Below are 24,899 nucleotides of genomic sequence, written 5' to 3'. Positions count from 1 at the left end.
ATGGAGAAAGTGGACAGCCTTGTCTAGTCCCTGATTTTAGAGGGATTGCTTCCAGCTTCTCACCATTTACTTTGATGTTGGCTACTGGTTTCCTGTAGATTTTTTTTATCATGTTTAGGTATGGGCCTTGAATTCCTGATCTTTCCAAGACTTTTATCATGAATGGGTGTTGGATCTTGTCAAATGCTTTTTCCGCATCTAAGGAGATCATCATGTGGTTTTTGTCTTTGAGTTTGTTTATATACTAAATTAAGTTGATGGATTTCCGTATATTGAACCATCCCTGCATCCCTGGGATGAAACCTACTTGGTCAGGATGGATGATTGTTTTGATGTGTTCTTGGATTCAGTTAGCAAGAACTTTACTGAGGATTTTTGCATCAATATTCGTAAGGGATATTGGTCTGAAGTTTTCTATCTTTGTTGGGTCTTTTTGTGGTTTAGGTATCAGAGTAATTGTGGCTTCATAGAATGAGTTGGGTAGAGAACCTTCTGTTTCTATTTTGTGGAATAGTTTGTGAAGAACTGGGATTAGATCTTCCTTGAAGGTCTGATAGAACTCTGCACTAAACCCATCTGGTCCTGGGCTTTATTTGGTTGGGAAACTATTAATGACTGCTTCTATTTCTTTGGGGGATATAGGGCTGTTTAGATAATTAACCTGATCTTGATTCAACTTTGGTATCTGGTATCTGTCTAGGAACTTCTCCATTTCATCCAGGTTCTCCAGTTTTGTTGAGTATAGCCTTTGGTAGAAGGATCTGATGGTGTTTTGGATGTCTTCAGGATCTGTTGTTATGTCTCCTTTTTCGTTTCTGATTTTGTTAATTAGAATGCTTTCCCTGTGCCCTCTAGTGGGTCTGGCTAAGGATTTATCTATCTTGTTGATTGTCTGAAAGAACCAGCTCCTTGATTGGTTGATTCTTTGAATAGTTCTTCTTGTTTCCACTTGGTTGATTTCACCACTGAGTTTGATTATTTCCTGCCATATACTCCTCTTGGGTGAATTTGCTTCCTTTTGTTCTAGTGCTTTTAGGTGTGTTGTCAAGCGGCTAATATGTGCTCTCTCTAGTTTCTTTTTGGAGGCACTCAGAGCTATGAGTTTTCCTCTTAGAAATGCTTTCATTGCATCCCATAAGTTTGTGTATGTTGTGGCTTCATTTTCATTGAACTCTAAAAAGTCCTCAATTTCTTTCTTTATTCCTTCCTTGACCAAGGTATCATTGAGAAGAGTGTTGTTCAGTTTCCATGTGAATGTTGGCTTTCTATTATTTATTTTGTTATTGAAGATCAGCCTTAGTCCATGGTGATCTGATAGGATGCATGGGAAAATTTCAATATTTTTGTATCTGTTGAGGCCTGTTTTGTGACCAATTATGTGGTCAGTTTTGGAGAAGGTACCATGAGGTGCTGAGGAGAAGGTATATCCTTATGTTTTAGGATAGAATGTTCTGTAGATATCTGCCAGATCCATTTGATTCGTAACTTGTGTTAGTTTCACTGTTTCCCTGTTTAGTTTCTGTTTCCATGATCTGTCTATTGGTGAAAGTGCTGTGTTGAAGTCTCCCACTATTATTGTATGAAGTGCAATGTGTTCTTTCAGATTTACTAAAGTTCTTTAATGAATGTGGCTGCCTTTGTATTTGGAGCATAGATATTCAGAATTGATAGTTCCTCTTGGAGGATTTTACCTTTGATGAGTATGAAGTGCCCCTCCCTGTCTTTTTTGATGACTTTGGGTTGGAAGTCAATCTTATCAGATATTAGAATGGCTACTCCAGCTTGTTTCTTCATACCATTTGCTTGGAAAATTGTTTTCCAGCCTTTCATTCTAAGGTAGTCTCTATCTTTTTCTCTGAGATGAGTTTCCTGTAAGCAGCAAAATGTTGGGTCTTGTTTGTATAGCCAGTTTGTTAGTCTATGTATTTTTATTGGTGAGTTGAGTCCATTGATATTAAGAGATATTAAGGAAATGTAATTGTTGCTTCCTGTTATTTTTGTTGTTAAAGTTGGCATTCTGTTCTTGTGGCTGTCTTCTTTTAGGTTTGTTGAGGGATTACCTTCTTGTTGTTTCTAGGGCATGGTTCCTGTCCTTGTATTGGTTTTTTTCTGTTATTATCCTTTGTAGGGCTGGATTCGTGGAGAGATAATGTGTGAATTTGGTTTTGTCGTGGAATACTTTGGTTTCTCCATCTATGTTAATTGAGAGTTTGGCTGGGTATAGTAGCCTGGGCTGGAATTTGTGTTCTTTTAGTGTATGTATAACATCTGTCCAGGATCTTCTGCCTTTCATAGTCTCTGGTGAAAAACCTGGTGTAATTCTGATAGGTTTGCCTTTATATGTTACTTGGTCTTTTTCTCTTACTGCTTTTAGTATTCTATCTTTATTTAGTGCATTTGTTGTTCTGATTATTATGTGTCAGGAGGTATTTCTTTTCTGGTCCAGTCTATTTGGAGTTCTGTAAGCTTCTTGTATGTTCATGGGCATCTCTTTCTTTAGATTTGGGAAGTTTTCTTCTATAATTTTGTTGAAGATGTTTGCTGGTCCTTTGAGTTGAAAGTCTTCATTCTCATCCACTCCTATTATCCGTAGGTTTGGTCTTCTCATTGTGTCCTGGATTTCCTGGGTGTTTTGAGTTAGGATCTTTTTGCGTTTTGCATTTTCCTTGATTGTTGTACGGATGTTCTCTATGGAATCTTCTGCACCTGAGATTCTCTCTTCCATCTCTTGTATTCTGTTGCTGATGCTCGCATCTATGCTTCCAGATTTCTTTCCTAGGGTTTCTATCTCCAGTGTTGCCTCATTTTGGGTTTTCTTTATTGTGTCTACATCCCTTTTTAGGTCTAGTATGGTTTTGTTCATTTCCATCATCTGTTTCGATGTGTTTTCCTGTTTTTCTTTAAGGACTTCTACCTGTTTGATTGTGTTATCCTGTTTTTCTTTAAGGACTTGTAACTCTTCAGCAATGTTCTTCTGTAATTCTTTAAGTGAGTTATTAAAGTCCTTCTTGATGTCCTCTACCATCATCATGAGATATGCTTTTAAATCCAGGTCTAGCTTTTCAGGTGTGTTGGGGTGCCCTGGACTGGGTGAAGTGGGAGTGCTCTGTTCTGATGATGGTGAGTGGTCTTGGTTTCTATTAGTAAGATTCTTACGTTTACCTTTCGCCATCTGGTAATCTCTGGATTTGTTATAGTTGTCTCTGTTTAGAGATTGTTCTTCTGGTGATTCTGATTACCGTCTATCAGCAGACCTGGGAGACAGGCTCTCTCCTCTGAGTTTCAGTGGTTAGAGCACTCTCTGCTGACAAGCTCTCCTATTAAAGGGAAGGTGTACAGATATCTGGTGTTTGGACCTCCTCCTGGCCGAAGAAGAAGGCCCAAAACAGGACCTTTCCCAGATGCTGTGTTGCTTTGGCAGGTCACAGAAGCTGTCAGCTTCTGTGGTGCACACTCTCACCTGTGCAGACTAAGTTCCTAAGTTCGGCCGAGTCCCGGATCCAAGATGGTGCTCCCGTGCAGGGCGGACCACTGTCCTCCGGCTGGGAGGGTGCCGGATGTCTCGGCTGAGACCATTTTTAAAGATTTCCTCGGCTGAGTTAAAACCTTTATTTGATATTCTGGAAGGGGATTCTCATATCTCTTCCCCTAGGACTCTTACTTCTGCCGCTAATCAGGCCTTGCAAAAGGTAGAGAATGCCTTGCAAAAGGCTCATTTTCAGGGCATTGATGAGTCACAGCCTTTTGATTTGTGTGTCTTTTAGACACCCCATTTGCCGTCTGCAGTTTTGTGGCAAAATGGAACCTTGTTATGGGTTCATCCAAGTGCATCTCCTGCAATAATAATAGATTGGTACCCTGATGCAGTTGCGCAGCTTGTGCTCCGAGGGATAAAAGCAGCCATTACTCATTTTGGACGAGACCCTAATTTCTTAATTGTGCCTTATACTGCTGCACAAGTTCAAACCTTGGCAGCTACATCTAATGATTTGGCAGTATTAGTTACCTCCTTTTCAGGACAGATTGATAACCATTATCCAAGGCATCCAATTTTACAGTTTGCCCTGAATCAGGCTATAGTGTTTCCACCAGTAACAGCTAAGGACCCACTTAAAGATGGGATTATAGTATATACTGATGGATCAAAAACTGGTATAGGTGCTTATGTGGTTGATAACACGGTGGTATCAAAACAATATAATGAAACCTCACATCAAATTGTAGAATGTCTAGTGGTACTGGAGGTTCTTAAAACCTTTCCAGGGCCGCTTAACATTGTATCAGATTCCTCTTATGTAGTTAATGCAGTTAACCTTCTTGAGACAGCCGGAGTAATAAAACCTTCCAGCAGGGTTGTCAATATTTTCAAACAAATACAATCTGTATTATTAAATAGAAGATCCCCTGTTTATATTACTCATGTCAGAGCACATTCGGGCCTTCCTAGCCCTATGTCTTTGGGAAATGATTTGGCAGATAAAGCCACTAAGGTTGTGGCTGTTGCTCTGTCTTCCCAGACAGAAGCTGCAAAAGAATTTCATAAGCGCTTTCATGTGACAGCTGAGACTTTACGTCACTGCTTCTCATTAACTAGAAAAGAAGCTAGAGAAATTGTTACTCAATGCCAAAATTGCTGTGAATTTTTGCCTGTCCCTCATGTGGGAATAAACCCATGTGGCATAAGACCACTACAGGTTTGGCAAATGGATGTTATTCATATCTCTTCCTTTGGAAGACTTCAGTATTTACATGTTTCTATTGATACCTGCTTTGGTATCATATTTGCTGCACCTCTAACAGGAGAGAAGGCCTCACATGTAATTCAACATTGTCTCGAGGCATGGAGTTCTTGGGGACAACCAAAACTTCTCTTTTTTTTCATGTTAAATCTTTTTTTAATTAGATATTTTCTTCATTTACATGCTATCCCAAAAGTCCCCTTTATCCCCCCACCCCCCACCCCCGGCCACTCCTCAACCCACCCACTCCTGCTTCCACACTTTGGTCCTTCCTGACTTCCTGCTTCCTGCTTCCACACTTCCTCCTTCTTGAGTTTCATGTGTTTTGCAAATTTTATCTTGGGTATTGTAAGTTTCGGGGATAATATCCACTTATCAGTGAATACATATCATGTGAGTTCTTTTGTGATTCTGTTACCTCACTCAGGATGATGTCCTCCATATACATCCATTTGCCTAAGAATTTCATAAATTCATTGTTTTTAATAGCTGAGTAGTGCTCCATTGTGTAAATGAATGACATTTTCTGTATCCATTCCTCTGTTGAGGGACATCTGGGTTCTTTCCAGCTTCTGGCTATTATAAATAAGGCTGGTATGAATATAGTGGAGCATGTGTCCTTATTATAAGTTGTAACATCTTCTAGGTATATGCCCAGGAGAGGTATTGCTGGATGCTCCAGTAGTACTATGTCCAATTTTCTGAGGAACCATCAGACTGATTTCCAGGGTGGTTGTACAAGCTTGCAATCCCACCAATAATGGAGGAGTGTTCTTCTTTCTCCACATCCTCGCCAGCATCTGCTGTCACTTGAATTTTTTATCTCAGCCATTCTGACTGGTGTGAGGTGGAATCTCATAGTTGATTTGATTTGCATTTCTCTGATGATATAAGGATGATGAGCATTTTTTTCAGGTACTTCCCAGCCATTCGGTATTCCTCAGGTGAGAATTTGTTTAACACTGTGCCCCATTTTTTAATGGGGTTATTTGATTTTCTGTAGTCCAGCTTCTTGTGTTCTTTGTATATATTGGATATTAGTCCCCTATCTGATTTAGGATTGGTAAAAATCCTTTCCCAATCTGCTGGTGGCCTTTTTGTCTTTTTGACAGTGTCCTTTGCCTTACAAAAGCTTTGCAATTTTATAAGGTCCCATTTGTCGATTCTTGATCTTACAGCACAAGCCATTGCTGTTCTTTTTTTCTTTAATTTATTTTTCATTAGGTATTTTCCTCTTTTACATTTCCAATGCTATCCCAAAAGTCCCCCATACCCACCCCTCCAATCCCCTACCCACCCACTCCCCCTTTTTGGCCCTGGGATTCCCCTGTACTGGGGCATATAAAGTTTGCAAGTCCAATGGGCCTCTCTTTGCAGTGATGGCCGATTAGGCCATCTTTTGATACATATGCAGCTAGAGACAAGAACTCTGGGGTACTGGTTAGTTCATATCATTGTTCCACCTATAGGGTTGCAGTTCCCTTTAGCTCATTGGGTACTTTCTCTAGCTCCTCCATTGGGGCCATGTGATCCATCCAATAGATGACTGTGAGCATCCACTTCTGTGTTTGCTAGGCCCCGGCATTGTCTCACAAGAGACAGCTATATCTGGGTCCTTTCAGCAAAATCTTGCTAGTGTATGCAATGGTGTCAGCGTTTGGAAGCTGATTATGGGATGGATCCCTGCATATGGCAATCACTAGATGGTCCATCCTTTCGTCACAGCTCCAAATATTGTCTCTGTAACTCCTTCCATGGGTGTTTTGTTCCCATTTAAGAAGGGGCAAAGTGTCCACACTTTGGTCTTCATTCTTCTTGAATTTCATGAGTTTAGCAAATTGTATCTTATATGTTGGGTATCCTAAGTTTCTGGGCTAATATCCACTTATCAGTGAGTACATATTGTGCGAGTTCCTTTGTGATTGGTTTACCTCACTCAGGATGATGCCCTCCAGGTCCATCCATTTGCCTAGGAATTTCATAAATTCATTCTTTTTAATAGCTGAGTAGTACTCCATTGTGTAAATGTACCACATTTTCTGTATCCATTCCTCTGTTGAGGGGCATCTGGGTTCTTTCCAGCTTCTGGCTATTATAAATAAGGCTGCTATGAACATAGCAGCTGGTCAGAGCACAGGTGTCCGCCCGGCCCGAGAGGCTTCTGCCTCAGGTTCCGCAGGAGCCAGCTTGGTTCTGGGACTCCTCGGAGGGCAGTCTGCACAGGTGACAGTGTGGAATACAGAGGCCAGCAGTTTCTGGGACAGGCGAGAGCCACAGACCCTCTGAGGCGGCGCCATTTTCGGCTCCAGACAACCGGCCACCTTCCTGGTCAGAGCACAGGTGTCCGCCTGGCCCGAGAGGCTTCTGCCTCAGGTTCTGTGGGAGCCAGCTTGGTTCTGGGACTCCGCAGAGGGCAGTCTGCACAGGTGAGAGTGTGGAATACAGAGGCCAGCAGTCTCTGGGACAGGCAAGAGCCACAGAGCCTCTGAGGCAGCGCCATTTTCAGCTCCAGACAACCGGCCACCTTCCTGGTCAGAGCACAGGTGTCCGCCCGGCCCAAGAAGCTTCTGCCTCAGGTTCTGCGGGAGCCACCTTAGTTCTGGGACTCTGCAGAAAGTAGTCTACACAGGTGAGAGTGTGGACTACTGAAACAATGGCTTCTGTGACAGGCCAAAGCAACCCAGCTTCTGGGAAAGATCCTGTTTTGGGCCTTCATCTTCCGCCAGGAGGATGTCCAAACACCAGATAACTGTGCATCTTCCCTGAAAGAGGAGACCTTGCCTGCAGAGACTGCTCTGACCACTGAAACTCAGAAGAGAGAGCTAGTCTCCCAGGTCTGCTCATAGAGGGTAACAACCTAAACTTCTTGAGACAGACAATGAACCAGCCTATACTTCTCAAAAATTTCAACATTTCTGCCATCAGATGAATGTGACTCATCAGACCGGTCTTCCATACAACCCTCAAGGATAGGGCATTGTAGAACGTGCCCATAGCACTCTTAAGTCCTATTTACTTAAACAAAAAGGGGGAGTCGAGGAGGCTCTACCCTCAGTACCAAGAGTAGCTGTTTCCATGGCCCTCTTCACTCTTAATTTTTAAAATCTTGATGCCCAAGGCCATACTGCGGCTGAACGTCACTGTTCAAAACCTGATAGGCCCAAGGAAATGGCAAAGTGGAAAGATGTCTTGACAGGAAAATGGAGAGGCCCGGATCCTATTTTAATAAGATCCAGGGAAGCTATATGTGTTTTTCCACAGGAGGAAGATAATCCCTTTTGGATTCCGGAGCGCCTCACTTGAAGGATCCAGCTCTCGGACAATGAGTCACAAGAACAAGATCCCAAAATATCGATGGATCATACTCCTCATGCTGGGGATTCTGGTTCCTAGTATATTTGGAGAGTTAAGATGGGGAATTATGTCAAGTTTCCTTCTTCCTATGCCAGTTATGCATAGTGCACAAGTGTTTCCATACTTTTTTAGTACAGATAAAGAACTGGGACTTGCCTATTTACCCTTAGATGAACAGATTCATGCTTTACAAGAAAATAGAACCTTCTTCCTACAGGGAAGCCTGTGCTTTGTGCTGATTTCTTCATTACAAGATAAGAGTCAATGCATATCCTTGTATAATCAGTCAGCAGCCTGGTTAAAGAATGCCTCTTGGGACAAAATGACTGAGATAAAGGATGATGCCATAGTTATAAGAGGATGGTGGCCCAGCCGAAAATCTGGAAATAAGCCGCCTCCACAAACAAGAATGGCACCCGTTTGCAAGGGAGGGTCCATGGAAGATTTAATGCTGCCTTGGACAGGCTGCCAAGCTAAAAAATATACCTGGGCGGTAGAGAAATGTTTTTCCTTTTCCCCATATATTAGTGTAGAGTTTAATGATACTTTTGCTGGATATGATTTTACTTTTATGGACCCCTTCAGAGCTGATACTAACCCTCTTGATCGGTGATTGCTTTGTGGGGTTAATGGAAGCTGTACTGATTTCACCCCCATGGCAATGATTGGAGGAGGTTCTAGTGAAAAAGGAGAAATGACCTTTGAATGGAAAGGTACCTTGCAGACCAGCCAGTATGAAAAACAGAGTTCAAGAAATTTTAAATGGTCTACCTCCAATGTTAAATATAAAAAGCATAAAGAGGTAAATTATACCGCCACCCTGGTATGTGTATGGCCCCCGTTTTTGTGGGTGGTAAGTAACAAAAGCTTAAATAAGAATCAGTTAGACATAGATTGCTTACAAGAAAAATGTTTTTATGCCCTATGCTGGGATGCTAATAAATATCCTTTTGCTTTGGTTACCCGCATGCCTAGATTTGTCCCTGTTCCTGTAGATGCCCCCAATAGCTTGAGTTTGTATCGAGAGAAAAGAGATTTTGGTATTTCTGCTATCGTAGTTGGATTGGTGGCCACAGGGGCGGTTTCAGCCTCTGTCACGGCCTTGGCGCTTGCTCTATCTACTACTGTTGAAACAACACAAACTATTAATGAGCTTTCTATGAAGGTCACAACGGCCTTAGATAAACAAGCCACAGCCAACTCACAGATACAGGGAGAGTTGATGCTGGTAAATCAGCGCATCGACCTAGTCAAGAGCAGGTGGATATTTTTTGGCAGTCGGCTCAATTGGGTTGTGAATACAAGATGCCTGGCCTTTGTGTTACTTCTGTTAAGTTTGAAAATTTTACAAGGGCAGCAAATTTGTCAAAAACTTTGTCCCATTATATGTTACAGAATTGGACCATGGAATTTGAACAAACGCTTCGAGAGTTGAGAGTTGCTATTCTACAAGTGAATTCTATGCGTCTTGACCTTTCGCTGATGAAGGGCTTCTCCTCCTGGATTTCCTCTGCATTTTCCTACTTTAAGGAGTGGGTGGGGGTAGGCTTGTTTGCCATGATCCTATGCGGCGGAGCGTTGCTTTGCTCTGGATGGTCTGTAAACTTAAAGCCCAAACAAAAAGGGACAAGATGGTGATAACCCAAGCACTTGCAGCATTAGAACACGGTGCCTCCCCTAATATATGGCTATCTATGCTTAAGCAATAGGTCGCTGGCCACTCAGCTCTTGCACCCCACGAGGCTAGTCTCATTGCACGGGATAGAGTGAGTGTGCTTCAGCAGCCCGGGAGAGTTGCACCACTAAGCACTGCAGTAGAATAGCTCTGCAGCATAAGATGAGCCTATTCTAGGGAGACATGTCATCTTGTATGAAGGTTGAGTGTCCAAGTGTCCTTCCCCCAGGAAAAATGACATGGGAGTGAACCAAGACCCCTCCAGGTGACGAGCCTGGGAGGAGGTTTTTGCACACTGGGGATTTGACCTCTATCTCCACTCTCCAGAATTATGGGTGGCCTATTGCTCTTAAATAAAAGAAAAGGGGGAGATGTGAGGAGCCGCCCTTGCAATCTCCATTACAAGATGGCACTGACATCTGGTGTTCTAACTGGTAAACAAGTAGTCTGCGCATGTGCTGGGGTATTTTTCCATTCCTTGTGCCCTGCCTGTCCCATGGCGTCATCTGGGCTGATGGTGAGCAGCCAATCAAGGCGATGCACGTCTCCAACCGCTCTTCATTGTCTATTTAAGGACCGGGTTTCCTGTGCCCTGAGTCTCCTCCTCAGAAGCTGATCATCTGTCTCTCAGAGGCATTAAAGCTTTACTGAAGATGGATCCGAGTGTCCTGTGTGTGTTCTTGCTGGCAAGACTCCAATACGGGACAGCACCTAAGGCTTTAAAAGCTGAATTATAGTCCCCTCTTCTCTATCTCTTTCTGAGTTCCCATGACATCCAAGGACATGAGTTATGCCTGAGCCCAGCTTGACACCCAAGGCTGTCAAGGAGAATCGATGTTCCAGAGATAAGATGCAGAGTGCCTGCTGCCTGGTGCCTTACTTCGGCCACCATGTCAGCAGATGCCCATTTCTTTGTTCTTTGTATAATTTTCCCTCGACCCCTTCCATATTCCCCGCGATGTATGCTTTATAAGGAAGGCACCTCAGCATAATAAACGAGACCTCGATAGGTACCCTTCCTGGTCTTCTACTCTTCTTTTTCTTCCTTACATCTCCTTCCAGGTTTGCGGTCCCCCTCGCACCCACGAATAACTGAATCCTGCGGGACAGGATACCAATGTTATCTACTTTCCTGTTTTCTCCTTGAAACCCCCCTATCCCATCCCCCCTAGACCTGCTCACCAACACATCCACTCCCACGTCCATATCCAGGCATTGTCCTACCCTAGAGCATTGAGCCTTCATAGGAACAAGGGCTTTTCCTTCCAATGATGTCCAACAAGGCCATCCTCTGCTGCATATGCAACTGAAGCCATGGGTCCCTCCTTGTGTACTCTTTGGTTGATGGTCTAGTTCCAGGGAGCTCTGGGGGTACTAGTTGGTTAATATAGTTGTTCCTCCTATAGGGTTGAAAACCCCTTTGACTCCTTCATGCCTTTCCCTAACTCCACCATTGGGGACCCAGTGATAAGTCCAATGGTTGACTGTGGGCATGCACCTGTTTTTGTCAGGCACTGATAGGGCATCTCAGGAGACATTTCTATCAGGCTCCTGTCAACAAGAACTTGTAGGCATCCACAATAGTGTGTGGGTTTGGTAACTGTGTATGGGATGGATCCACAGATGGGGGAGTCTCTGGATGGCCTTTCCTGCAGTCTCTGCTCCACACTTTGTGTCTGTATATCCTCACATGGGTATTTTGTTCCCCCTTCTAAGAAGGACCGAAGTATTCACACTTCCTTCTTCCTTCTTCTTTAGCTTCATGTGGTCCTTGAATTGTATTCGGAGGTTCTGGGCTAATATCCACTTATCAGTGAGTTCATACCATGTGTGTTCTATTTTGATTGGGTTATCTCACTCAGGATTTTATTTTCTAGTTCCATCCATTTGCCTAAGAATTTCATGAAGTAATTGTTTTTAATTTCTGAGTATACTCCATTGTATAAATGTGCCACATTTTCTGTATCCACTCCTCTATTGAGGGACATCTGGATTCTTTCCACTTCTGACTATTATAAATAAGGATGCTATGAACATAGTGACACATGTGTTCTTATTACATGTTGAGGAATCTTCTGGGTATATGCCCAGGAATGGTATAGCTGGGTCCTCAGATACTATTATGTCCAATTTTCTGAGGAAACACGAAACTGATTTCCAGAATGGTTGTACAGGTTACAATCCCAACACCAGTGGGGGAGTGTTCCTCTTTCTCCATATCCTCCCAAGCATCTGCTGTAACCTGAATTTTTGATCTTAGCCATTCTGACTGGTGTGAGGTGGAATCTCAGGGTTGTCTTGAATTGTATTTCCCTGATGACTAAGAATATTGAACATTTTTAGGTGCTTCTCAGCCATTTGAGATTCCTCAATTAAGAATTCTTTGTTTAGCTCTGGACCTCATTTTTTAATAGGATTATTTGGTTCTCTGGAATATAACTTACTTAATTCTTTATATAGTGAACATTACCCCTCTATTGGATGTAGGGTTGGTAAAGATTTTTTTCCAATCTGTTGGTTGCTGGGTTGTACTATTAACAGTATCCTTTACCTTACATAAGCTTTGCAATTTTATAAGGTCCAATTTGTCAATTCTTGATATTAGACCATACACTACATGTATTTTGTTCAAGAAATTTTCCCCTGTGCCCATGTGCCCATGTGGTCGAAGCTCCTCCCCACTTTCTCTTCTGTTAGTTTCAGTGTATCTGGTTTGGTTTGGGGGTCCTTGATCCACTTAGGCTTGAGCATTGTGATGAGGAGATAAGAATGGATTGATTTGCATTCTTTACAGGCTGACAGCCAGTTGAACCAGTAACATTTGTTGAAAATACTCTTTTTTTTTTCTACTGGATGGTTTTTAGCTCTTTTGTCATAGATCAGACGACCATAGGTATGTAGGTTCATTTCTGGGTCTTCAGTTCTATTCCATTGGTCTACTTGTATATCACTGCACCAATACCAGGCAATTTTATCACAATTGCTCTGTAGTACAGCTTGAGGTCAGGGATGGTAATTCCCCAAGAATTTTATTGTTGAGAATAGTTTTCACTATCTTGGGTAATTTGTTATTCCAAATGAATTTGAGAATTGCTCTTTCTAACTCTATGAAGACTTTAGTTGGAATTTTGATGGAAATTGCATTGAATCTGTAGGTAGCTTTTGGCAAGATGGCCATTTTTACTATATTAATGCTGCCATCCCATGAGCATGGGAGATCTTTTCATCTTTAGAGGTCTTAAATTTCTTTCTTCAGAGACTTGAAGTTCTTATCATACAGATCTTTCACTTGTTCAGTTAGAGACACACCAAGCTATTGTATATTATTTGTGACTATTGTGAAGGGTGTTTCCCTAATTTCTTTCTCAGTCTGTTTATTTTTTGAGTAGAGGAAGGCCATTGATTTGAGTTAAGTTTATATCCAGCCACTTTGCTGAAGTTGTTTATCAGGTTTAGAAATTCTATGGTAGAATTTTTGAGTACACTTAAGTATATTATCATATCATTCACAAATAGTGATATTTTGACTTCTTCTTTTCTAATTTGCATTCCTTTTACCTTCTTTTTTTGTCTACTTGCTTTGGCTAGGACTTTGATTTCTACATTGAATACTTAACAAGAGAGTGGGCAGTCTTGTTTAGTCCCTGATTTTACTAAGATTGCTTCAAGTTTCTCTCCATTTAGTTTGATTTTGGCTACTGTTTTGCTGTGTGTTGTTTTTATTATGTTTAGGTATGGGCTTTGAATTCCTGATCTTTCAAAGACTTTTTTCATGAAGGGGTGTTGGATTTGTCAAATCCTTTCTTAGTATCTAATGAAATGATCATGTGGTTTTTTTTTTTTTTTTTTAGTTTGTATATTACTGGATTAGGTTGATAGATTTTGTTTAACACTGGTATGTGCTGTCTAGAAAAATCTATCAACCTAATTCATATATTGAACCATCCCTCCTTCCCTGGAATGAAGCCTACTTGATCATGATGGATGATGGTTTTGATGTGTTCTTGGATTCAGTTTGTAAGAAACTTATAGAGTATTTTTGCATCAATATCCATAAGGGAAATTGGTCTGAAGTTCTCTTTCTTTGTTGGGTCTTTGTGTGCTTAGGTACCAGAGTAATTGTGGCTTTACAAAATGAATTCCGTAGTGTTCCTTCTGTTTCTATTTTGTGGAATAGTTTGAACAGTATTGGTATTAGGTCTTCTTTGAAGTCTGATAGGATTCTGCATTGAACCCATCTGATCCTGGGCTGCTTTGATTTTGTTTGTTTGTTTGTTTGTTTGTTTGTTTGTTTTTCAGTTTGGGGGGGTTTGGGGGGAGACTATTAATGACTTTCTATTTCTTTAGAGGTTATGGGACAGTTTAGATGGTAGATCTTTGTTAACATTGGTACATGCTGTCTAGAAAATGATCCATTTCATCCAGATTTTCCAGTTATGTTGAGTATAGGCTTTTGTATTAGGATCTGATGATTTGGGGTATTTTCTTAGTTTCTCTTGTTATGTCTCCCATTTCATTTCTGATTTTGTTAATTTGGATATTGTCTCTGTGTCCTCTGGTTACTCTGGCTAAGGGTTCATCTATCTTGTTGATTTTCTCAAGGAATCAGCTCCTGATATGGTTGATTCTTTGTATAGTTCTTTTTGTTTCTATTTGGTTGATTTCAGCTATGAGTTTGAATAATCCCTGCTGTCTACTCTTCTTGAGCTTTCAGATGTGCTGTCAAGCTTCTAGTGTATGCTCTCTCCAGTTCCTTTTTGGAGGCACTCAGAGCTATGAGCTTTCCTCTTAGCACTTCTTTCATTGTGTCACATAACTTTGGGTATATAGTGCCTTCATTTTCATTAAATTTTAAATAGTTTTCAATTTCTTTATTTGTTCCTTGACCAAGTTATTATTGAGTAGAGAGTTGTTCAGCTTCTATGTGTACGTGGGCTTTCTGTTGTTTTGGATATTATTGAAGACCAGCCTCAGTCTGTGATGATCTGATAGCATGCATGGGATTGATTCAATCTTCTTATATCTGCTTAAGCCTGTTTTGTGACTGATTATATGGTCAATTTTGGAGAAGGTACCATGAGTTGCTTATAAAAAGGTTTACTCTTTTGTTTTAGGATGATATGTCCTATAGATATCAGTTAAATCCATTGTGTTAATAACCTCTGTAAGTTTCCCTGTGTCTCTGATTAGTTTAGGTTGCCATGATCTGTCCATTAATGAGAGTGAAGTTGAAGTCTCCTATTATTATTGTGTGAGGTACAACATGTGCTTTAAGCTTTAGTACAGTTTCTTTTATGAATTTGTGTACCGCTGGCCACCCGGGAGGGCTCTGAATGACAGAGCAGGTGAGGGAGACATCTTGTGTCCCAGATCCCTCAGAGACCAGTCTGCACAGGTGAGAGTGCTGACTGCAGAGGCAACACAGCTTCTGGGACAGGCCCTGTTTTGGGCTGCAGACATCCAGGCACCTTCCCCACCAGAGGAGAGGTGACAACCCAGGAGGGCTCTGATCGCTAAAGCAGGTGAGGGAGCCATCTTGTGTCCCAGATCCCTCTGAAACCAGTCTGTGCAGGTCATCTCGCAGACTGCGGAGGGTGAGTGAGTCAACTACAGAAGAGACACAGCTTCTGGGAGAGGCAGAAGCAACACAGCTTGTGGGAGAGACCCCCATTTTGGGATCCAGACATCCGGGCACCTTCCCTACCAGAGGAGAGGTGACCACTTGGGAGGGTTCTGACCACTGGAGCAGGTGAGGGAGCCATCTTGTGTACTGGGTCCCTCAAATACCAGTCTGTGCAGGTAAGGGCACAGACTGCAGAGGCAACACATCTTCTGGGACAGGCCCGGCTTTGGGACTTCATCTTCAGCCAGGAGGCAGGTCTGAACACCAAACATCTGTGCACCTTCCCGGCAAGAGGAGAGCTTGCCTGAAGAGAGTACTCTGACCACTGAGACTCAAAAGAGAGCCGGACAACCAGGACTACTGACAGAGGCTAACAGAATCACAGGAGGAACAAGCTCCAGCCAGAGACAACTATAACAAATAACACCAGAGATTACCAGATGGCAAAAGGCAAACATAAAAATCTTACCAATAGAAACCAAGACTGCTCACCATCATCAGAACTCAGCCAGTCCCGGATACCCCAACACACCTGAAAAGCAAGATTTGTATTCAAAATCGTATCTCATGATGCTGGTAGAAAACCTTTAGAAGGGCATTAATAACTCACTTAAAGAAATACAGGAGAACAATGATAAACAGGCAGAAGTAGTTAAAGAATCATAGGAAAACACTGTTAAAGAGGTAGAAGTCCTTAAAGAGGAAACACAAAAAATCCCTTAAAGAATTACAGGAAAACACAACCAAACAGGTGATGGAATTAAAATAAACCATCCAAGACCTAAAAAGGGAAGTAGAAACAAGAAAGAAAACCCAAAGTGAGGCAACTCTGCAGATAGAAACACTAGGAAAGAAATTAGGAACCATAGATGCAAGCATCAGCAACAGAATACAAGAGATGGAAGAGAGAATTTGGGGTGCAGAATATTCCAGAGAGAACATGGGCACAACAATAAAAGAAAATGCAAAATGCAAAAAGATCCTAACTCAAAACATCCAGGAAATCAAGGATAATAGGAGTAGATGAGAATGAAGATTTTCAACTTAAAGGGCTATCAAATATCTTCAACAAAATTATAGAAGAAAACCTCCCAAACCTAGAGAAAGAGATGCCCATGAACATACAAGAAGCCTACAGAACTCCAAATAGACTGGACCAGAAAAGAAATTCCTCCTGACACATAATAATCAGAACAACAAATGCACTAAATAAAGATAGAATATTAAAAGCAGTAAGAGTAAAAGGTCAAGTAACATATAAAGGCAAGCCTATCAGAATTACATCAGATTTTTCACCAGAGACTATGAAAGCCAGAAGATTCTGAATAGATGTTATGCAGACCCTAAGAGAACACAAGTACCAGCTCAGGCTACTATACCCAGCAAAACTCTCAATAACCATAGATGGAGAAACAAAAGTATTCCATGATAAAATCAAATTCACACAATATCTTTGCATGAATCCAGCCCTTAAAAGGATAATGGTAGGAAAACATCAACACAAGGACAGAAACTACACCCTAGAAAAAGCAAGAAAGTAATCCTTTAAAAAACCTGAAAGAAGACAACCTCAAGAACAGAATCCCAACTTTAACAACAAAAATAACAGGAAGCAACAATTACTTTTCCTTTATATCTCTTAATATCAATGGACTCAATTCTCAAAAAAAAAAGAAAAGAAGAAAAGAAAAGAAAAGAAAAGAAAAGAAAAGAAAAGAAAAGAAAAGAAAAGAAAAGAAATAGACTAACAGACTAGCTACACAAACAGGACCCAACATTTTGCTGCTTAAAGGAAACCCACCTCAGGGAAAAATACAGACACTACCTCAGAGAGAAAGGCTGGAAAACATTTCCAAGAATGGTTCGAAGGAACAAGATGGAGTAACCATTCTAATATCGAATAAAATTGACTTTCAACCCAAAGATATCAAAAAAGACAAGGAGGGGCACTTCATACTCAGCAAGAGTAAAATTTACCAAGATGAACTCTCAATTCTGAATATGTATGCTCCAAATGCAAGGGCAGCCACATTCATTAAGGAAACTTTAATAAAGCTCAAAGCACACATTGCACCTCACACAATAATAGTGGGAGACTTCAACACCCCACTCTCATTAATGGACAGATCCTGGAAACAGAAACTAAACATAGAAACATGGAAACTAAGAGAAGTTATGAAACAAATGGATTTAACAGATATCTACATAACATTTTATCCTAAAACAAAGTGATATACCTTCTTCTCAGCACCACATGGTACCTCCTCCAAAATTGACCATATAATCAGTCACAAAACAGACCTCAACATATACAAAACACAAGGTTGCCCACTTTCTCCCTCCCTATTCAATATAGTACTTGAACTCCTAGCCAGAGCAATTCAACAACAAAAGGAGATCACGGGGATACAAATTGGAAAGGAAGAAGTCAAAATATCACTATTGGCAGATGATAAGATAGTATAAATAAGTGACCCTAAAAATTCCACCAGAGAACTCCTGAACCTAATAAACAGCTTCAGTGCAGCTGGACATAAAATTAACTCAAAAAAATCAATGGCCTTTCTCTACACAAAGTATAAACAGGCTGAGAAAGAAATTAGGGAAACAACACCTTTCACAATAGTCACAAACATAAAATACCTTGGTGTGAATCTAACTGAGGAAGTGAAAGATCTGTATGATAAGAACTTCAAGTCTCTGAAGAAAGAAATTGAAGAAGATCTCAGAAGATGGAAAGATCTCCCATGCTCATGGATTAGCAGAATTAATATCATAAAAATGGCTATTCTACCGAAAGCAATCTACAGATTCAATGTAATCCCCTTCAAAATTCCAACTTAATTCTTCACTGAGTTAGAAAGGGCAATTTGCAAATTCATCTGGAATAATAAAAAAAAAAAACTAGGATAGCAAAAACTATTCTCAACAATAAAAGAACCTCTGGTGGAATCAGAATGCCTGACCTATAGCTGTACTACAGAGCAATTGTGATAAAACCTGCATGGAGCGGGTACAGCGACAGACAGGTAGATCAGTGGAATGGAATTGAAGACCCAGAAATGAACCCACACAGCTATGGCCACTTTATCTTTGACAAGGGAACTAAAACCATCCAGTGGAAAAAAAGACAGCATTTTCAACAAACGGTGCTGGCACAACTGGTGGTTATCATGTAGAAGAATGCAAATTGATCCATTCTTATCTCCTTGTACAAAGCTCAAGTCTAAGTGGATCAAAGACCTCCACATAAAGCCAGAGACACTGAAATTAATAGAGGGGAAAGTAGGGAAAAGCCTCGAAGGTATGGGCAAAGGGGAAAAAATCCTAAATAGAAGAGCAAGGGCTTGTGCTGTAAGATCAAGAATTGTCAAATGGAACCTCATGAAACTGTAAAGCTTCTGTAAGGCAAAAGACACTGTCAATAAGACAAAAACTCCACCAACAGATTGGGAAAGGATTTTTCCAATCCTAAATATATACAAAGAGCTCAAGAAGCTGGACTCCAGGAATTCAAATAACCCCATTAAAAAACGGGGTATAGAGCTAAACAAAGAATTCTCAACTGAGGAATACTGAAGGGCTTAGAAGCACCTGAAAAATGTTCAACATCCTTAATCATCAGGGAAATGCAAATCAAAACAACCCTAAGATTCTACCTCACACCAGTCAGAATGGCTAAGATCAAAAATTCAGGTGACAGCAGATGCTGGTGAGGATGTGGAAAAAGAGAAACACTCCTTCATTGCTTGTGGGATTTCAGGTTTGTACAACCACTCTGGAAATTAGTCTGTTTTTTCCTCAGAAAAAAATGGACATAATACTACCGGAAGATCCAGCAGTGCCTCTCCTGGGCATATACCCTGAAGATGTTCCAATTGGTTATAAGGACACATGCTTCACTATGTCCATAGCAGCCATATTTATAGTAGCCAGAAGCTGGAAGAACCCAGATGTCCCTCAACAGAGGAATAGATACAGAATATGTGGTACATTTGCACAAAGGAGTACTACTCAGCTATTAAAAACAATGAATTTATGAAACTCTTGTGCAAATGGATGTATCTGGAGGATATAATCCTTAGTGAGGTAACCCAATCACAAAAGAACACACATGATATGCATTCACTGATAAGTGGATATTAGCCCAGAAGCTCAGAATACCCAAGATAAAAGAAACTTAAGGAGAAGGAAGACCAAAGTGTGGATATTTCATTCCGTTTTAGAATAGGGAACAAAATACCCTTGGAAGGAGTTACAGAGACAAAGTTTGGAGCTAAGATGAAAGGATGGACCATCCGGAGACTACCCCACCTGAGGATCCATCCCATAATCAACCACCAAACCGAGACACTATTTCATATGCCAGCAAGATTTTGCTGAAAGGACCCTGATATAGCTGTCTCTTGTGAGGCTATGCTAGTGCCTGGCAAATACAGAAGTGGATGCTCACAGTCATCTATAGTATGGAACACAGGGCCCCCAATGGAGGAATTAGAGAAATTACCCAAGGATCTGAAAGGGTCTGCAACCCTATAGGTGGAACAACAATATGAACTAACCAATACCCCCAGAGTTCGTGTCTCTAGCTCCATATGTAGCAGAAGATGGCCTAGTCGGCCATCATTGAGAAAAGGCCCCTTGGTTTGCAAACTTTATATGCCCCAGCACAAGGGAATGCCAGGGCCAATAAGTGGGAGTGGGTGGGTAGGGGAGCAGGGCAGGGGGAGTGTATAGGGAACTTTCGAGATAGCATTTGAAATTTAATAAAGAAAATATCTAATAAAAAATAAAAATAAAAATAAATAAAAAATGAATGTGTGTACCCTTGCATTGGAGTCTGGATGCTCAGAATTGAGAGATCTTGTCGATAGATTTTTCCTTGGATGAATATCAAGTGTCCTTCCTTATCTATTTTAATAACTTTTGGTTGAATATCGATTTTATTTGATATTTGAATGGCTACTCCAGCTTGTCTCTTGGAACCATTTACTTTGAAAGTTTTTGCCAGCCTTTCACTCTGAGGTTGTGTCTGTCTCTGTCACTGAGGTGGATTTCCTGTAGGTTGGGTCCTGTTTACATAGCCAATTTGTTATTCTATGTATTTTTACTGGGGAATTTAGTTCATTGATATTAAAATATATTAAGGAAAAGTCATTGTTGCTTCCTATTATTTTTGTTGTTAGGTGGAATTATGTGTATGTGGATATCTTCTTTTTGGTTTTTTAAAACAAGATTATTTTCTTGCTTTTTTGTAGGGTGTAGTTTCTCTCCTTGTATTGGAGTTTCCATTTATTATCCTTTGAATATCTGGATTTGTGGAAATATATTGTATAAATTTGTTTTAGTCATGGAATATCTTTGTTTTCCATCTATGGTAATTGAGAGTTTCACTGAGTATAGTACCCTGGGCTGGCATTTGTATTCTCTTAAGGTCTGTATAACATCTATCCAGGATCTTCTAGCTTTCATAGCCTCTGGTGAGAAATATAGTGTAATTCTTATAGGTCTGACTTTACGTGTTATTTGACATGTTTCCCTTATGGCTTTTGATATTATTCCTTTGCTTTGTGCATTTGGTGTTTTGACTATTATGTCATGGGATGAATTTCTTTTCTGGCCAATCTTTTTGGAGTTCTATTGGTTTCTTGTATGTTCATGGGCATCTCTTTCTTTAGATTAAAGAATTTTTCTTCTATAATTTTATTGAAGATATTTACTGACCCTTTAAGTTGGGAGTCTTTATTCTCTTCTATACCTATCATGCATAGATATGGTCTTCTCATTGTGCTCTGGATTTCCTGGATGTCTTGAGTTAGGAGCTTTTTGCATTTTGCTTTTCTTTGACTGTTATGTCAATGTTTTCTATGGTATCTTCTGCACCTGAGATTCTCTCTTTTATCTCTTGTATTCAGTTGATGGTTCTTGCATCTATGATTCCTGATATCTTTCCCAGGTTTTCTATCTCCAGAGTTGTCTCCATTTGTGATTTCTTTATTGTTTCTATTGGCATCTTTAGATCCTGAATGGTTTTGTTCAATTCCTTCACCTGTTTCGTTGTGTTTTCCTATAATTCTTTAAGGAAATTTTGTGTATTCTCTTGAGAGCTTCTACATGTTTACCTGTGTTCTCCCGTATTTTTAAGAGAGTTATTTATGTCCTTCTTAAAGTCATTTATCAGTATCATGAGCTGTGATTTTTAAATCCAAATCTTTCTTTTCAAGTGTGTTGGGCTATCCAGGACTTACTGTGGTGGGAGAACTGGGTTCTGATGTTGCCAAATAGCCTTGATTTCTGTTGGTAAGGTTCTTGCACTTGCCTTTCACCATCTGATTATCTCTGGTATTAGTTGGTCTTGCTGTCTCTGGCTGTAGCATGTCTCTCCTGTGGACCTCTAAGCCTGTGTCAGCACTCTGAGCAAGACCAGCTCTCTCCTGGGCAGGATTTAGGTGTGGAGTGCTGAGTTCCTTGGTTCCTAGGGGCAGATGGAGTATCCTGTTCCAGCTGTTCCACTGTTCCTGTGCCTGTGTGCTCCTGGCCAATCCCACTGTGGACAGTTATTGGTGAGAATGTGTTGATCTCACCTCTGAGCCCAGGAGTAAGAGGACTCCTGGGCAACCAGCTCTTGCCTGGTGGCACCTGAGTACAGAGGACTGTGGGACCTTTCTTAATGTAAAATGAGAGATCACCATAAACATACAAGAAGCTTACAGAGCACCAAATACATTGGATCAGAATAGAAATTCTTCCCACCACAAAATATAAACAAAACACTAAATGTACAAAATAAATTTTTAAAAAAGAACATTAAAAGTTGCAAAGGGGAAAGTCCAACTAACAAATAAAGGCAGTCTTATCAGAATTACACCAGACTTCTCAACAGAGATGATAAAAAACAGAAAATTCTGGATGGGTATCTTGCATACTCTAAGAAACCAGAGATGCTAGCCCAGACTACCATTTCCAGCAAAGATCACAATAGACATAGATGGAGAAACAAATATATTCTATGAGAAAACAAAATTAAACTATACCTTTATATTAACCCAGTCCTAGGAAGAATACTAGAGGGGTTAGTCCAATAAAATGAGGATAACTATACCAAAGGAAGTACAAGAAATTAACGATATCACAGCAAAGCAAAGAGTCTCTCTCTCTCTCTCTCTCTCTCTCTCTCTCTCTCTCTCTCTCTCTCTCTCACACACACACACACACACACACACACACACACACACAGACACACACAGACACACACACAGACACACCCACACATAATCACACACACACACACAAAATACCACCACCAAGATCAAAATAACAGGAACTAACAATTACTGATCATTAATATCTATAAATATCAGTTGACTCATTTCACAAATAAAAAGACACAGGTTAAACAACTAGATATGTAAACAGGATCAATTCTTTTGCTATATACAAGAAACAGACTTTAGAAACAATGATAGAAACTACCCCATAGTCAAGGGTTGAAAAAATATTTATAAGCAAACAGACCCAAGAAACAAGCTGGAGTAGCCATTCTAATATCTAATAAAATAAGCCTTCAACCAAAATCAATCAAAACAAATGAAGGTCATTTAATACACATCAAAAGGAAAATCCACAAAGATGATCTCTCAGCATTGAGCATCTATTCCCCAAATGCAAGGGCACACACATTCATAGAAGAACCTTTACTAAAGCTTAAAGCACACATTGACCAACACACAATGATAGTGGGAAATTTCAACACACAACTCTCAACAACAGACAAGAAATCAAAACAGAAATTAAATGAAGAAACAATGAAACTAAGATGATATGAACCAAATGAATTTAACAGATACCAACAGAACCAATCACCCAAAACCAAAAGAATATACCTTATTCTCAGAACCTCATGAAACCTTATTCAAATTTTTCAAAATTGACCATGTAATTGAACACAAAGGAAGCCTCATCAGATACAAGAAGATTGAAATATTCCCTTGTATCTTATCAGATCACCATTGGTTAATGCTGGACTTCAACAAGAGAAATCATTGCTTTCGATCAGGTACCCAGTAGTAACGAAACCAGGTGCCAATATATAGCTCAAATCACCCAATTGGAATACAGAATAAATTTTAGAAAACAAAACTAAAAGAACATATTCTCATAATGGAACTGGTATGCCAACTATTTGACAAAGATACAATTAGTTTAGAGATCTGGAAATGTAAGAAGAGTACATTGCATAAGTGAAATGATCAAAGAACAAAATTAATCAATGTTGAGTGACTGAGTGAAATCACAGGTATTCTACAATCACCACAAAAGCCACCTGTGGGTTCAGATAACTTCTATTCTGTGACTGTTGGTAAAGCTCCATACTCTATGTTGTTGGGGTTTTTTTTGGGGGGGTGTAGATAGGTTAAACATCTCATGTAACATTCTCTGAATATGTATATTATTGATAAATTACACTTACTTGTGTTCCTTAAACTTCCTCATTTTAGGCCATCTGTTAATTACTGAGACTAAACTACAAAAGTGAATGGAAATTTCCCATTTCTGGAGGAAAAAAGTGATTGAAGTACTGACATAAATGGGCTTTTAGAGTCAGTGCTTGTAAGATATACATGCTAAGTCAAAGACAGTGAGAGCCTTCTCATAATAGCAGCACATTTGAGTTATTAAAATGAGATGACATTTGGGGGAAAGGAAAATGGGAGGACACTGCCTTGGTTCACTAGTTTCAGCAGTCCAGTCTGACAGCCTACAGTGTTGTCACAAAGGACTTTCATGTCTCCTTCTGCAGAAACGCAAGGTTCCTTGGATTTTCCCACCTTAAGTTTCAGTTGTATGGTCATAGATTAAGAAAAATAGATGATATCATTGGAAAGAAGGTCTTTAAAAGCATCTTACCTGTCCTCCATTCTTCTTATGAAAGGTGGAATCTGGTCTGTGACAAAGAAAAGAATCCTCCAAGTCGATTGTCTCTACAAAGCATGATGTAGCACAGACACTGCAGAGAAAATGGTACTTGAGGAAGTATAGTGAAAAGGGAAAGAAAGACCTGTGGTTTCCTGTATTTGGATGAGTGTTGAAGTTTCCTCTTTTAATGTCTATTGCAATGGTAAGGGCAGGACTTCAAGACATAGTGTCTGCATGTAGCCCCTTTGACCCTGCCCCAAGATATTTCTGATTGGTGAATAAGGATGCCAACAGTCAATACCTTGCCAGAAGTGTCATAACTGGGGTTTAGGTTTCCTAGGACTGGGGTTGGAGGAAGAAAAGGAAGAACATGCATGAGGGAGATGAAGGAACAACCATGGGTTAGGTGGGACATAAAAATATGGACCTGTGGACCAAGCAATTGGAGTTAAGTGCAGTCCAGGTGGAACATAGTAAATAATAACTCAGGGTTATTATTAGGAAAGTAGATTATAATAGCATGGAGGCTAGGTAACTATCCAGCTTTTGTACTGATTAAATCATATTGTAAAGGCTGAGTGGTATTTTTTCT

The sequence above is a fragment of the Mus caroli genome, unplaced genomic scaffold (genome assembly GCF_978045245.1).
Source record: "Mus caroli unplaced genomic scaffold, Mus_caroli_1 scaffold_8, whole genome shotgun sequence".
Classification (NCBI taxonomy): domain Eukaryota; kingdom Metazoa; phylum Chordata; class Mammalia; order Rodentia; family Muridae; genus Mus; species Mus caroli.
Note: the sequence above shows the minus strand (reverse complement) of the source record.